The sequence below is a fragment of the Scylla paramamosain genome, chromosome 17 (genome assembly GCF_035594125.1).
Source record: "Scylla paramamosain isolate STU-SP2022 chromosome 17, ASM3559412v1, whole genome shotgun sequence".
Lineage (NCBI taxonomy): Eukaryota > Metazoa > Arthropoda > Malacostraca > Decapoda > Portunidae > Scylla > Scylla paramamosain.
In genome coordinates, this window is record NC_087167.1 from 22,289,795 (window position 1) to 22,303,582 (window position 13,788).

Consider the following 13,788-nt stretch of genomic DNA (forward strand, 5'->3'; position numbering starts at 1 on the left):
AAATTTGTTGGGACATGTATGACAGGGTAGGTTTGGTTTAAATTAAATTGTTTAATTTTATTTAGATTATAGTAAAAAAATCATTATTTAAATCAAAATTAAATATACTGTATTCAAAATTATTGAAATGTTACATTGAGTCAAATATCTAATGATTTAAATTATATATATATATATATATATATATATATATATATATATATATATATATATATATATATATATATATATATATATATATATATATATATATATATATATATATATATATATTTATTTTTTATTTATTTTTTTTTATTTATTTTTTTTTTTACTGTACTTCTGTTTGATTGGAGTTCCACTTCTTTTTTTTTGTATTTATGTATAGTTACTTTAACATAACAAATCTGATTAAGCTATGATTTTTATGTGAAAAACTCATCTTGGGTAATGTATATTAAAGTACAGTTTCATTTAACATTGGCCAAGTTTAATATAAGAAAATGGCCCCTCATAAGACTGAAACAAATAATTACTGGAACAAATATGGATTAATGCAAAAAAAAAAATCATTTAACCCCTAAAGGACAGGAACATTCCTCATGGACACCCCTCCAACCTGGACTGGTTTTGACAATTCAGTGAAAATAGGTCATGTTCCATCAATTTCTCAACTCTGCTTTGACCAACTACTTAAAATGTAATAGCATCACACTTATCAATTCTTCCTCTTCAGTCTTCTGCCACCCTGAACTCTCTAGGTGATGTGGTGTCTCTGTGGTGAAGTGGTCAAATAAAGTAACTTTCAGCATTTTCTCAGCCTGTGTTCGAATGGTAGTATGTCATGTGGTGGTCTGGTTGGGGCTGCAGCTGGGGGCTCCAGCACTAAACCACTTTTGAGACTTAGAGTAACTTCTAACTTTCTCCCAATAATATTTTTCAGAGTAACTTCTAACTTTCTCCCAATAGTATTTTCACTAAGAGGTTGTTTTGGAGCAAATTTGCCCTTATGTGGAGTTGAAGTTACTGGCTGCATATCCTTGTTCGAGGAATCAGAAGAGGAATGATTATTTTCCCCTGTAGGCATCAGTATACTTCACAGGACACTGAGACTCAAAGGGAGACATCATTGTGAGGGAAGGATGTTTGCGGGCTCAAAAATTCAAGCGGAAATTTGAAATTAAGCCCACAAGATGCAGGTCAACTACAGAAGCCACCTGCCCTCTACATTGCATCAACTATAGACACCAGCCATCCTTTAAGGGTTAAACCAGTAAAATGCCTGGAAGGCTATTGACGAGCAAAGCTGTCAGTAATGAAACAGTGGAAGCACCCTGCAAATTGTGCACTTGACTGATATTCAAATCACTCTAGCAAAAAACATTGCAAGAGTCGAATGGTTGTGCTATGTACTATTGGATGGGAAATTTAATTTTGTGTTCATTGGTGTCCGCTCTTGTTGAGACAAACAAAAGTTGATGAAAACTGCAGAAAACTGAAGTTTGGTTTACAAAATCCCAATTTCGACACACTTCTACTTTTTACAAGTTACCCTTTGACTTCAGCCAATAGAAGAAATGAAAGCTATATCATATAAAATTCATAGAGTTGTGCTGTCATATGGTGCAAATTTTGTTACAATCAGCTATGTAGTTCAGGAGATATTAGTGTTTGAATAGTGTTATAGTTGAGCTGGACTGGATCAGGCAGCTCAAAATGAAACAACAATCTCCTTAGAAAACTTTGCTTTGCCTGTAATAAAATAATTGATTTATATAAAAAATCTGATATAAATCAAGTAAATAGATTTTTTATTTTATTTGTTTTAAACTATGATTTTATTCAAAATGTATAAAATATACAAATATGTTTTGTTACTTTTGTTATGTTAATTTTAATTGCAATGTTGCTTTCGAGGGACAAGAATGTACAGCAAGAACTTGCAGAACTCGGACAGAAGTGAATAACTGGATCTGAACACCTGAGTAGGTAAAGAAGCACAGCTGGACAAGCAAAGAAGAAACACTACTACCATGAATGCCCAAGACTTGTATGACAATGTGCTGCAGGGAAGAGAGCGTGAGTCATTTCAGTTCAGTGATGATGACTTCTCACCCAAGTCTAACCTGGCTGTGTCCCCACACTACACCACCCTCGCTGGCACTCCATGCCGATGACTCTCACTCTCCTCCAGTACTTGTGACACACCTCGGTCCAGCCTCTTTGACTCGGCTTAATTTTCAATCAGCTCATCGCCAGACAACCATGGTTCCAACTGTGGGCACAGCATGAAGGGACCCACCTTTGGTCCTTGGCACCACAAAGCCACATCAAAACACAGGAAAGAAAATTCTGTTTCTCCATACTCTCCAGTTCCAGTCAGTCTTCCATCCTGCAATCATGTTTGTCAAAACATGATGAATAAGAATGTGGATTCCAGCCCCCTTATAAAGAAATATAAGATGATGTTGCCTTGCCAGAAGCATGTCTTCTCTTCTCAGGATTCCATCTCAGATGATTCTGGTACATCATCTCATGACAGTGGGTACTTTGAAAGTGGCAAAAATATAGAGGAGGTTTCTTACATTACCCCAGTTGGAAGCGCTCCAGTCAGGATCAAATACAGATTGCCCCAGTCCAAGACATGGATGTCTCTTTCCCCAATGAAGCAAGTATCTGTGGTGTCTTCTACCACCACCACCACAGCCACATTAACTCCTGCTCATTTAGCCGAATGGCAAAGGCCTTTCACAAGGTTTCCATCATTCACCTTTGATGAAGATAATGCAGACATGGTGACAGAACTCATGAATGAAGTGAGACTCCAAGATGAGGAACTCCAGAAATTCTCAGATTTGTTAGCTGCCCCCATACATGTGACTAAGTTCTGTTTACCAACCAAAGCCCCCTCTGGTTCCCTTGTCAGGCATCATCTTTCCATGATGGATGCTGTTCCTACCTTCTCTTGGGTTTATGAACCTTTGGCAGGCAAAGAGAACATTTATCCCATAGAATGATCACATTCAGAAATGGGTGTCAGTACTGTGGAGACCAAACTCAGGAAGCTGGATCCACTCAGGTCATCCTCTGACCCAGAGATGAATTGTTGCCACTCGGAAACTCATGTCACTATAATGAAGGCTTTAAACAAAATTTATAAACGTGAAGAGAATCTCGCTGGTGACTTCTCTAAGGCTCTGTTGCTTCCTATCCTTGAGATTGGAAAACACCCAGACCTTCAGTTTATAAGTGTTCATACTCTAGCTGATGTTATTAAGGGCAAGTACAATGATAAACTTGCCTCCTGCAGAATTATTGACTCTAGGTACCCGTATGAATATGACGAAGGGCACATAAAGGGAACAGAATTGTGGTACTTGCTGGAGTTAGTGACTCAGAACCTGAAAGCTAAGAAAGATGTTCCATTTATGCCACTATAAGGCCTTCCTTGAGCTTATTTCATTATTTTCCCTATATCATTCTTTCCATCTTATGTTCTACTGCCCCCTCCTTTCTAATGCATGAGACTTGCATTGCTCAAACTAAACTTTTTATTTGGCTCATTAGAAATTAGGTAATTTATTGTTTAATTGTGTTATTTTACTGAGGATGTATGATATTTTCATGTCCTTCATCCATAAACAAAACTTTTTATTGTCTTTATTAGAGATTAGGTAATTTATTTTACTTAATTGTTATTTGACTGAGGTTGTTTAATATTTTCATGTCCTTCATTCCTTCCTGTCAAATTCATTAACCTTGCAATGTTCAGATAACACTTGTATAGTGTGAATGGTTTGGTATTTTTTGTTTTGTTTTACTGAGATTGTTTAATATTTTTATATCATCCACAAATTCACAAAACTTGCAATACTTAAACAAAACCTCTAATCTATGGATTGGAGATCAGGCATTCTATCACTGTTCTGTTTTTCTTATTTTCATATGTCCTGTCAAATTTGTGAGACTCACAATACTCAAAACAAAATTTGTAATGTGTGGATTGCAGATTAGGTATTTTATTCTGTTTCATTGTGTTCTGTTTTACTAAGATTATATAATATTTTTTAGCACAAGAGTGACACCACCATTGATGAGAAACCTGAGGACAACCTCTGGCTCTTTGGACTCTGAGACAGGTAATCTTTGGGGATCATTAGCTTTAGTCATCAACACTTAATTAGCATTGGTAAAATCTAGTGTGCATTCTTTCATTTATTTTCAAGAGGTGGCCATTTCTGTGATAGTGGTGCCTTAAGCTGACTAATGTTCTTTTATGTAGAGAGACAAGAATATGATGTACTATCTAACAATTTAATATTGTCTTAGCTAAGTAAATGCTCACAATTGGCCAGTTATAAAGACATTGCCATTTTTGCAACAGTAGCATCTCATGTTGACTGAAGGATTAAAGGATGTCGCTATCCTGGACTCAAGGAAAAAAGGATGCATTCATTGTGTAGCTGACACTGTGCTTTAATCATCAACACTTAATAAGCATTGGTAAAAACTAGTGTGCATTCTTTCATTTATTTTCAAGAGGTGGCCATTTCTGTGATAGTGGTGCCTTAAGCTGACTAATGTTCTTTTATGTAGAGAGACAAGAATATGATGTACTATCTAACAATTTAATATTGTCTTAGCTAAGTAAATGCTCACAATTGGCTAGTTATAAAGATATTGCCATTTTTGCAACAGTAGCATCTCATGTTGACTGAAGGATTAAAGGATGTCACTGTCCTGGACTCAAGGAAAAAAGCATGCATTCATTGTGTAGCTGACACTGTGCCTCCATGATAAAGTGGGTCGTGTGCTTGACTACGAATCTGTGGGCCCTGATTTGAATCTGGGATGGGGCAGTTGATGCATAGTTTATCCATTTGTCATCTTTCCTTTGGATTAGTTGGTAAAGACTACCTGGAGAAACATGGGGAAGGTAAACTATGGAAATTTAAATATCCCTCACCTCTGTGTCCTTGGGTAAGGGATATAATCCATCTCAGTTTCAGTGGTGTACACAGAGATGAGGTCATGTGCAGCTATAACTTGTGCTCCCAATTTTACCTCGACCTCAAATATATGCTCATGAATGCCTATTTGTATCTGTGATGCACAGTTGCAGGGTCTTTTAATCAGAATGAGTATGAGATGGTCTCGTGGAATGTCAGTTCACCTATTAATGCTTAAATTTCTTCATAAATACCTCTTCCAGTGACTCAAGCACATTGACAATCTGCTGAAAATATTGGTAATGCTCCATACTCTTGGATATCTAGGTGTTGAAGGTTTGGATCAAGGCATAACCTCTCTCTCTCTCTCTCTCTCTCTCTCTCTCTCTCTCTCTCTCTCTCTCTCTCTCTCTCTCTCTCTCTCTCTCTCTCTCTCTCTCTCTCTCTCTCTCTCTCTCTCTCTCTCTCTCTCTCTCTCTCTCTCTCTCTCTCTCTCTCTCTCTCTCTCTCTCTCTCTCTCTCTCTCTCTCTTCTCTCTCTCTCTCTCTCTCTCTCTCTCTCTCTCTCTCTCTCTCTCTCTCTCTCTCTCTCTCTCTCTCCTCTCTCTCTCTCTCTCTCCTCTCTCTCTCTCTCTCTCTCTCTCTCTCTCTCTCTCTCTCTCTCTCTCTCTCTCTCTCCTCTCTCTCTCTCTCTCTCTCTCTCTCTCTCTCTCTCTCTTGCTTTCATTAATGATTCATGATTCAGAGTCCTGCAAAAAGAGTGAAGTCTGTGCTGCTTGGCAGATGCAGATGACAAGGTTGATCTTAACTTAGTATTTTGGAAAGGGAGGATTGGCTTGGTTTGATGCTGAAATTGGCTGCTCCTGGCTTATTCCTTACTCCTGATAGAATGAGCCGATTTCAAGTCTGGTACTCCTTCCATCACTACATTAAAATCTACTTCCTCATTCTCTTCTTTACTTTCTCATGATGAATTGCTGGAGACATTTGATTCTCCTTTGTGGTAAGGAGAGCTGTAGCCTCTGTATGGGAGATATTAATGAAAGTATCCACTTTCAGTGGCTACATATCCATAGTCTGAGTGTAACATTCTGGAGTGGTATGTGATGAAAAGATCCTTCTCTTGATCTGATCCTTAATGCAGCATATCTATTTGTGCATTCATGACAGTTCTCCATTCATCACTAAAAAACATGACCTCTTCTTTGTTTCACAGATACCCCTCTTACATATGACGCTCTTCACACCATCTATCCATTCAATTTCTGGTTCTCTTCTCAGCCTTACACCTCACACATCCTCACCACTTACCCCCTGTTCTTCCTCTCAGCATGCCCAAACCATTAGTGATAGGAGGTATAAAGCCCCTGAAATTGTTTGGGACTCTGGAATTGCTTATGATCCTGATGTCTAAGGCACTGCACTTTATAGCTCATGGTAGAAATATTTGTCCCACCTTCAGATATATTTTTCAAATGTTTTTTTCTGATGCTCCAAAGGGAAGGCATGTTATTGTCATTACACTTTCTGCTCTACTCAGTCAGCCTATTCTCTTTCCACACCAGTTATCCTTCACACTTCATTGTTCACAACTGACTCATTATTCAATCCTTATGTGTTACTCCAAACATACATTTCAGATATCTCATCTCAATGACATTCATTTTCCCTCTCTCCTTGGTTTCCAAATCTCATGTTTCAGTTTCATTAAATATAGTCACTACTAATACCCCATCCTACAAGTTTTCTTTGCACTCATTGGAGGTAAAATACATCCATATATATATATATATATATATATATATATATATATATATATATATATATATATATATATATATATATATATATATATATATATATATATATATATATATATATATATATATATATATATATATATATATATATATATATATATATATATATATATATATATATATATATATATATATATATATATATATATATATATATATATATATATATATATATATATATATATATATATATATATATATATACAGTTCTCAGTTTTCCCCAGACCTTTCTTGCATCATTCATTCTGATTTTCATTCATGTACATATTCTTTCATCCACAGCAACTTACAAACCTAAGCTGCTTAAAACATGTTACTTCATACGATCTTAATCACCTATATCTTCCCACCTGGTTGGCATCCTCCTTGAAGAGGGTAGCCAGGTCAAGACACATACAAGATGCCTTGTCTTATTGTAGAAACAAAAAATACTGAAGAGAAATTCCCTCTCCTTTCACTGCACCCCTCTCAGTTACCTTTTCTAAAACAAGCAGTATTTTTTCAAGGTAGCTGTAAAGTGTACAGTGAGGCTGTATCTTCCTACCACAGAAGGGAATCTGGACTATAACCAACGGAAATGAGCAGATGACATGATCGGGTTTTGCACAACAATGCATAATGAGGTTGCTGCTTTATGTGTCTTCCTACCATAGAAGGGAATCTTGACTATAACTAATGGAAATGGGCAGATGACATGATTAGGTTTTGCACAGCAGTGCACAATGAGGTTGCTGCTTTATTATGATGGCACACTTTGCCTTTTGATTACTAGTTATCGCCATATATATTATATGAATGTGAAATAGAACTTCAGTCAGCTTGAAGTACAGTCCCCTCTACTTCCACGTTCATCATTTAGCATTGCCAATGTGTGAATTGTCTGCTGTGAACCACTGCACCTGATTCGACTTATATCCAAGACACATTCCACTCATTATGAGTAAGAGGGAGGGTGATGGAGGGATTGATGAGATTTGTCTGAGATATGAGTGAAAGCAGGTGATTCACAACATTGGCAATGCTAAGTGATGAACATGGAAGTGGAGGGGACTGTACTGATTTGCAAATTATATAAAATTTCATGCACAGTGTTATCTCATAAGGAAACAGTATTGTACTTCACTCTAGCAGCATTGCATTTGCCTCATATGCCCCACCACTAAGTCATCCTTGGTAACCTTGGTAACCTGTAAGATATTAATCACCTGTCATTGTGAATTAGCCAGCACATCTTGCCAGTAGAGGATGCGTAAACTGATCAGTGAGTGGAAGCATCAGTCAGTGGCAGTGTTACCATGTTCAATTACCTGCTCTTGGCAGAATCACTGTGACAGCATTGGTGAAACAGAGTATAATAAGGTTAGGAAAGTAGGTTAGGAGAGAAAGACTTACAGGCTAAAACATGAGGAAATTGATGCTTGTGGATGTAAAAATAGGTATGTTTGGAGGTGCTCAGTCTTGGCTACCTTAAGGGAGACATCAGCCTGATATAGAGATAGATAGGAAGGAAAAATATATTTGTTATCTAAGACTAAGATGCAGAGTTAAGATATGGGAGAATGCTTGTGAGTGTAATTGTAAATATGTTTATAAACATAGTGTTGCTTTTTTTTTCTTGATTATGTTAAGGAGGATCTAAACTTGATATATAGGTAAATAGAAAGGGCAGAGCCAATTTTGATTTTTCAACTCAGTATGTTCATGAGTGCAGTTTATTTAATAAAAAGGAGATTTTTATCTGCCTTATTTCAGGGTGATAGAAATGACAGAGCCATTCTGACTTGTCTACATAGTACATACATAAGTACATATGATCAAATAAAATGTGATTTATCTCCTTATTGCAAGAGTCTTTGTCAACTCATCTACAGAACGATTCATGTGTTTCATCCTTTCCTCCTCATTAATCTCAGCTTTATTTCTCACCATCTCTCAGTCCCTGGCCTCACTCTGCTACCTGTCCCTCACTGTGCTGTGTCCAGGTAGTGTGGGATAAGCAGTTTCATTATACAATGACTCATTACTGTCTTGTCACTGGCTGGTATAAGAAAGGAAATGAACTTTAAAAAATTTGAATATGGAAAGAAAGGAAGAAAAAAAAAAACTATGGCCATATAATAAGTACTCTACCAGTAAATGATAATGTAGCTGGAATAGGTTATTAAGGTTGAGATTATTTGAACCTTGGATCATCTATCATTATTTCATGAGCTTGAGGACAAAGGTGAGGCTATCACCTTTGCACAGCTGACCACGATTATTAGTGTACACTGAAGACTTGTATCACCTGTTGTGGTAACTGAGAGAGAGAGAGAGAGAGAGAGAGAGAGAGAGAGAGAGAGAGAGAGAGAGAGAGAGAGAGAGAGAGAGAGAGAGAGAGAGAGATTACTATCACAGAAAATACTTCAGTGTATCAGGAAAGATTTCAGTATTCAAAAGCACAGCACTAGCATATGATATATAATGCCACATACATATAATACAAAATATATAGTACTATATATTAAAGGTGCAGGGCTGTGAATCCTGAGGGGTGGAGAGGGTGTGGTGTGTTGTAGTGTTAATAAACAGGCATTGTGGAGGGTGCTGTGGGTGACAATAGGAGCTGCCACTCCTCAGGTGGAGACAGCAGCTGACTAGTCCATCCACCACCACCACAAATTCCATAGCAAGTTTTTAAAATGTTCATGTTTTTTTATAATAAGTTCACAGATGCCATGCATTGTTAAAACAGAATAATGGTGATACTACTTAACAAAAACTAGTACATCTAAATATTTTGATTATGCAGACTCAGTATAGCTACCTAAAAGCTGTATACTAGCATAGATAGATGGACAAAATGGGTCTTGGAATAGTTATATGTAAGGTTCATAACTGTATGGATATATAAATTCATTTTCTTTTTAATTGTTCTTTAATATTAAATGAAAATAATAAATACAGAGTAGTTATAGTTTGTCAAGAAATTAATAAGGCAGGTATGTTGCTAAGGAATTAGAGTTAACAAATGTATGCAACATTAAGTGTAGCATAAGTGGTTTTCTGGAGGGAGTGACAGGTCATAAATGAAGGACTCTTAGGTAATGAACTTCAATAAGGACTTCCATTTGGCCGCTGTAAAAGGGATCACAGAAAAAAAATCCAGCAGGTTCAATACTTGATTAAAGTGAGTTTGATAACCTGACTTCACTGAGATTAATGGTTAGCAGGTTATTAACTTGTAGCCAGGATGGACTCTTGGACTCCCCCACATCACAGCAGGTCTCCAGGGCTATTTTATCTCACTTGGCTTGACCTTCAGCATTTCACCATGTGCAGTATTACAGTACATTGATGAAATACTCAGAATGGGAGAGGAGTCCTTTTCTTGTACAGTGAAGCTAAATATTGCATTGCATTTACACACAGCTAGATGAAGGGAGGACAGCAACAGCATATCTATTGGCCCTTATCAGGCTGTTTGTGATAAGCTACAGATGTTATCTAATAAAAATGAGAGATATTTAATAATAAAAACTTCATACTATATCAAGTTCTTTCTTCTATATTCTTTTTAACATTTTTTATTACCATCACAAGTAATATTGCTTTAGCTGTACATGGAGTCATTAGTAAAGAGATGCTTAACCATTGTACCTCCAGTAGAGATATACAAGATTGTTGTTAAGTTGTAGTTACCAATTAAGGTGCTTGAGTGTGAGAGAAAGGGATAAAGGGGATATGACCATGAAAGGAAGGAATGCAGGGATGAGAATACATTAAGACTCTTCTCCCATTGCTATTTCCAGAGGATGTTTCTAAGGAATGGGCATCAGGTCTGGACAGATAGATAGATAGATAGATAGATATTTAAATAGATGTAGCTGTAAACCTAAGTTACAGATTTAATCCTGCAAAGAATATGAGGATTATAAAAAGGATGCCATTTATTGAAGCATATTTCCATTATCAACATTTTTTCTCTCTATAATGGGAATGCATCATTGTTTCCTGTGTGGCTGGATTACCATGTACCTCTTTCAATACATTACCCATATTGAGGCAGCTGCTGTCCTGAGAGAGAGAGAAAGAGAGAGAGAGAGAGAGAGAGAGAGAGAGAGAGAGAGAGAGAGAGAGAGAGAGAGAGAGAGAGAGAGAGAGAGAGAGAGAGAGTCTGGCATAGGGAGAGGGAGGGGAGAGTGGTGGGTTGGGTTAGGGCATTTGGTAAACGATGGGCAGGCACCATTAATCATGAGAGTGTTCATGGCAGACGCTGGAGGGAGTCGCTGCTTATCTTTTTTGGCACTAGGGCTGTTTGGTAAATTTTAGTTCCATTTCAATTTGTTTAATTCTATATTGGAAATTCAGTATTGAGGCTCAGCTTGTGGTTCTTTATTGTGCTTTGGTCTTATGGTTGCTTATGAAGAGCAGACTTGTTTTTATTAATAATATTAAATATTTTATTGAAGTACTTGGCTCTATATTAATTTTTATATGTAGTTACTGTGCTTTTTGAGTTATGCAATATGATTACTTATGAATATCAAGATAATTTATATATGTATTGAATTTTTATGCATCAAAGAGAAAAGGCAAAAGCAAAAATTAAAAGAAAAATTATTATTAAATATTTTTGTGGGATTTTCCAAAGGAAGAGATTTCTTTGCCTCTTTCCTATAAAGTTACCATTATATCATACAATTAATGCTATTTATATGGCATCAAGATATCTCTTATGCAGACCATCCTCTTAGCAGGGATGTGCAAGGAGAATATGACTTAATATTATGATGATTCCATTTCTGACAGATGCAGGGTACATTGGTTAAGTTGTCAGTGCAGTTTAAATGGGGATGGGAAAGATAATGGATGGTTGAAGAAAAGATGGTGGTAAGACTGTGGAAAGAGAGTGTGTCTGGACATTATTATCTTTCCATTTCTCACAGACACAGGGTACATTGGTTAAGCTCTCAGTGTAGTTTACTCTGGGATGGGAAAGATAATGGATGTGTTGAGGAAAGGATGATGATAAGGCTGTGTGGTGAAGGTTGGGCTGAGGGGGCAATGTGGGTGTGTGGCAGTGTGTCATTGCTCCTCCCACCTATCACTTTGTCCTTACATCAGCCATTATTTGGGGCCATTTCAGTCATGTTGGGAAGAGGTGGGACAATAGCAGAAGTAAAAGGTGGTGGTAATATTTTTCTCTACTATCTGTTCTGTCTTCACTTGGGCTTGACCAGAAAGGAATTTTTTCTTCTTAAAGTTTTCAATTATGTGCATTTCCTATGTATTCTTGTCTTGTGTTCTTAAATTTATGCCTTGTATTTCTGTACTTATTTGTATTTTTCATCATGGACTTTAATTGTGTGTAATGAATAAGTAAAATCTTCACTAAAAAGGCTGAAGGACAGAGAGCTTCATCATAGATTATAAAAATGTTGTGCACATGAATTATTAGTTTCCCCTCAAAAAGCAGCATGCTGAAGGATAGAAAGCTTCATCATATATTATAAGAATGTTGTGCACAGTATTTGATCATGAGAGAAAGTTGTAGGGGAAGGAAGGCAGTCACCAGGGAGACAAAGACTGTGGTTGTAGTAGGTGGTCAGAATTTTGTGGCCTATGATTAATGGATTTTAGATTTTATACCCATAGCCACAGAGGCTCACAGGTAGTAGGGAACCACCTTAAGGAATGTGACCATCTTTTCTTTGGTGGGGGAGGGAATGGTAAAGTTCACTCAGTAATTCCCACACATGTCATGATGGGAGCTTATTGCTACTACACCATATACTTAATTCTAGAAATATAAGATAATGAGTAATATTGTTGTTAATTAAGAGAGATAGTTAAATAAATTAGTGGATGAAAGGTGGGTATTTTTTCCATCTTGAAGTGGCATCTTGAAAGGCAAGGAGAATACATTTGGTTGAAGTTTTATACTGCAGTAAGTAGGGATGTACAGGAAGATGTGATGTCTTCTTGGTATGATATATGTTCCCTGATAACTGCCAAGAATTCACATTTTTTTTAATTTAGTTGCAGTAATATGCGAAGTTTGAATCACATGTCTGTATTTATAATCATTCTTTTTTTCATCTCCCCATTATTATCACCTCTTCTTCTACTCTAGTCCTCCAGATATATTAACATTTCTTTGTGGGAAGCTGTATTTGTTATATCATTCAAGCATCTCACCATCCTCGACTTTTCTTGCATCCTCTCAAATATGAAGCCTTTGTTCTTGCAATGATGTGTGTGTGTCTGTGTGTGTGTGTGTGTGTGTGTGTGTGTGTGTGTGTGTGTGTGTGTGTGTGTGTGTGTGTGTGTGTGTCCTCTCAAATATGAAGCCTTTGTTCTTGCAATAATGTGTGTGTGTGTGTGTGTGTGTGTGTGTGTGTGTGTGTGTGTGTGTGTCTCAATGAGTGGGCCAAGGGAGGGACATCAGGCTCCCAGCAGAACTCTCAGCTGCCTAGACTCAGGGACTTTTACCGCCACCACTCTTCTTAGTCCCATGTTCACTTGTGTTGTCTTGCATCTTTCTGGTTTCATCCTCCTGTCTGCCTGCCTCTGTCTCTCAGTAGTCTGCCAACTCCCCCCCACCTCTCTCTCTCTCTCTCTCTCTCTTTCTTTTTATTCCTCCAGCAAATTGCACCATATCAGATACTATACTTTATAAGTATAATGGAAAATTGAAGAGTTTATTTATTGTATATATTCGTCTCTTATTTCAGACTAGTAAAGATGTGTGTGTGTGTGTGTGTGTGTGTGTGTGTGTGTGTGTGTGTGTGTGTGTGTGTGTGTGTGTGTGTGTGTGTAGGTACTGATTAAGTGCTGTGGTGCTGTGGACACCAGATAGCTCCTTGCTGTCCTAAACATGCAGATTAGTTGCTTTTTTTTTTTCCATACAATTTTTTCATGACTAGGCAAAGTTACTGTGTTGGAACCCTAAGACAAGAAAGAGGTGTATAATTGGCTGTCTTAAAGGTGAAACTCTCCAAGCTCTTGAGGGTTGTGTCACCCATACAGATCACCTCTGTTGAAAGTGACTGTGCACAC

The 13,788-nt window shown here is 37.1% G+C and overlaps 1 protein-coding gene across 7 annotated transcripts in view; it reads left to right on the forward strand.

Moving 5' to 3' along the window:
• Positions 1-13,788, forward strand: part of LOC135108586 (F-box-like/WD repeat-containing protein TBL1XR1) — a 59,211-nt gene that overhangs the window by 1,257 nt on the left and 44,166 nt on the right. For all 7 annotated transcript variants that reach the window (XR_010272363.1, XR_010272366.1, XR_010272365.1 and 4 more), the window contains exon 2: positions 4,051-4,118. The gene's annotated coding sequence lies outside the window, so the exon portion shown is untranslated. The remainder of the gene's footprint in view (positions 1-4,050; positions 4,119-13,788) is intronic.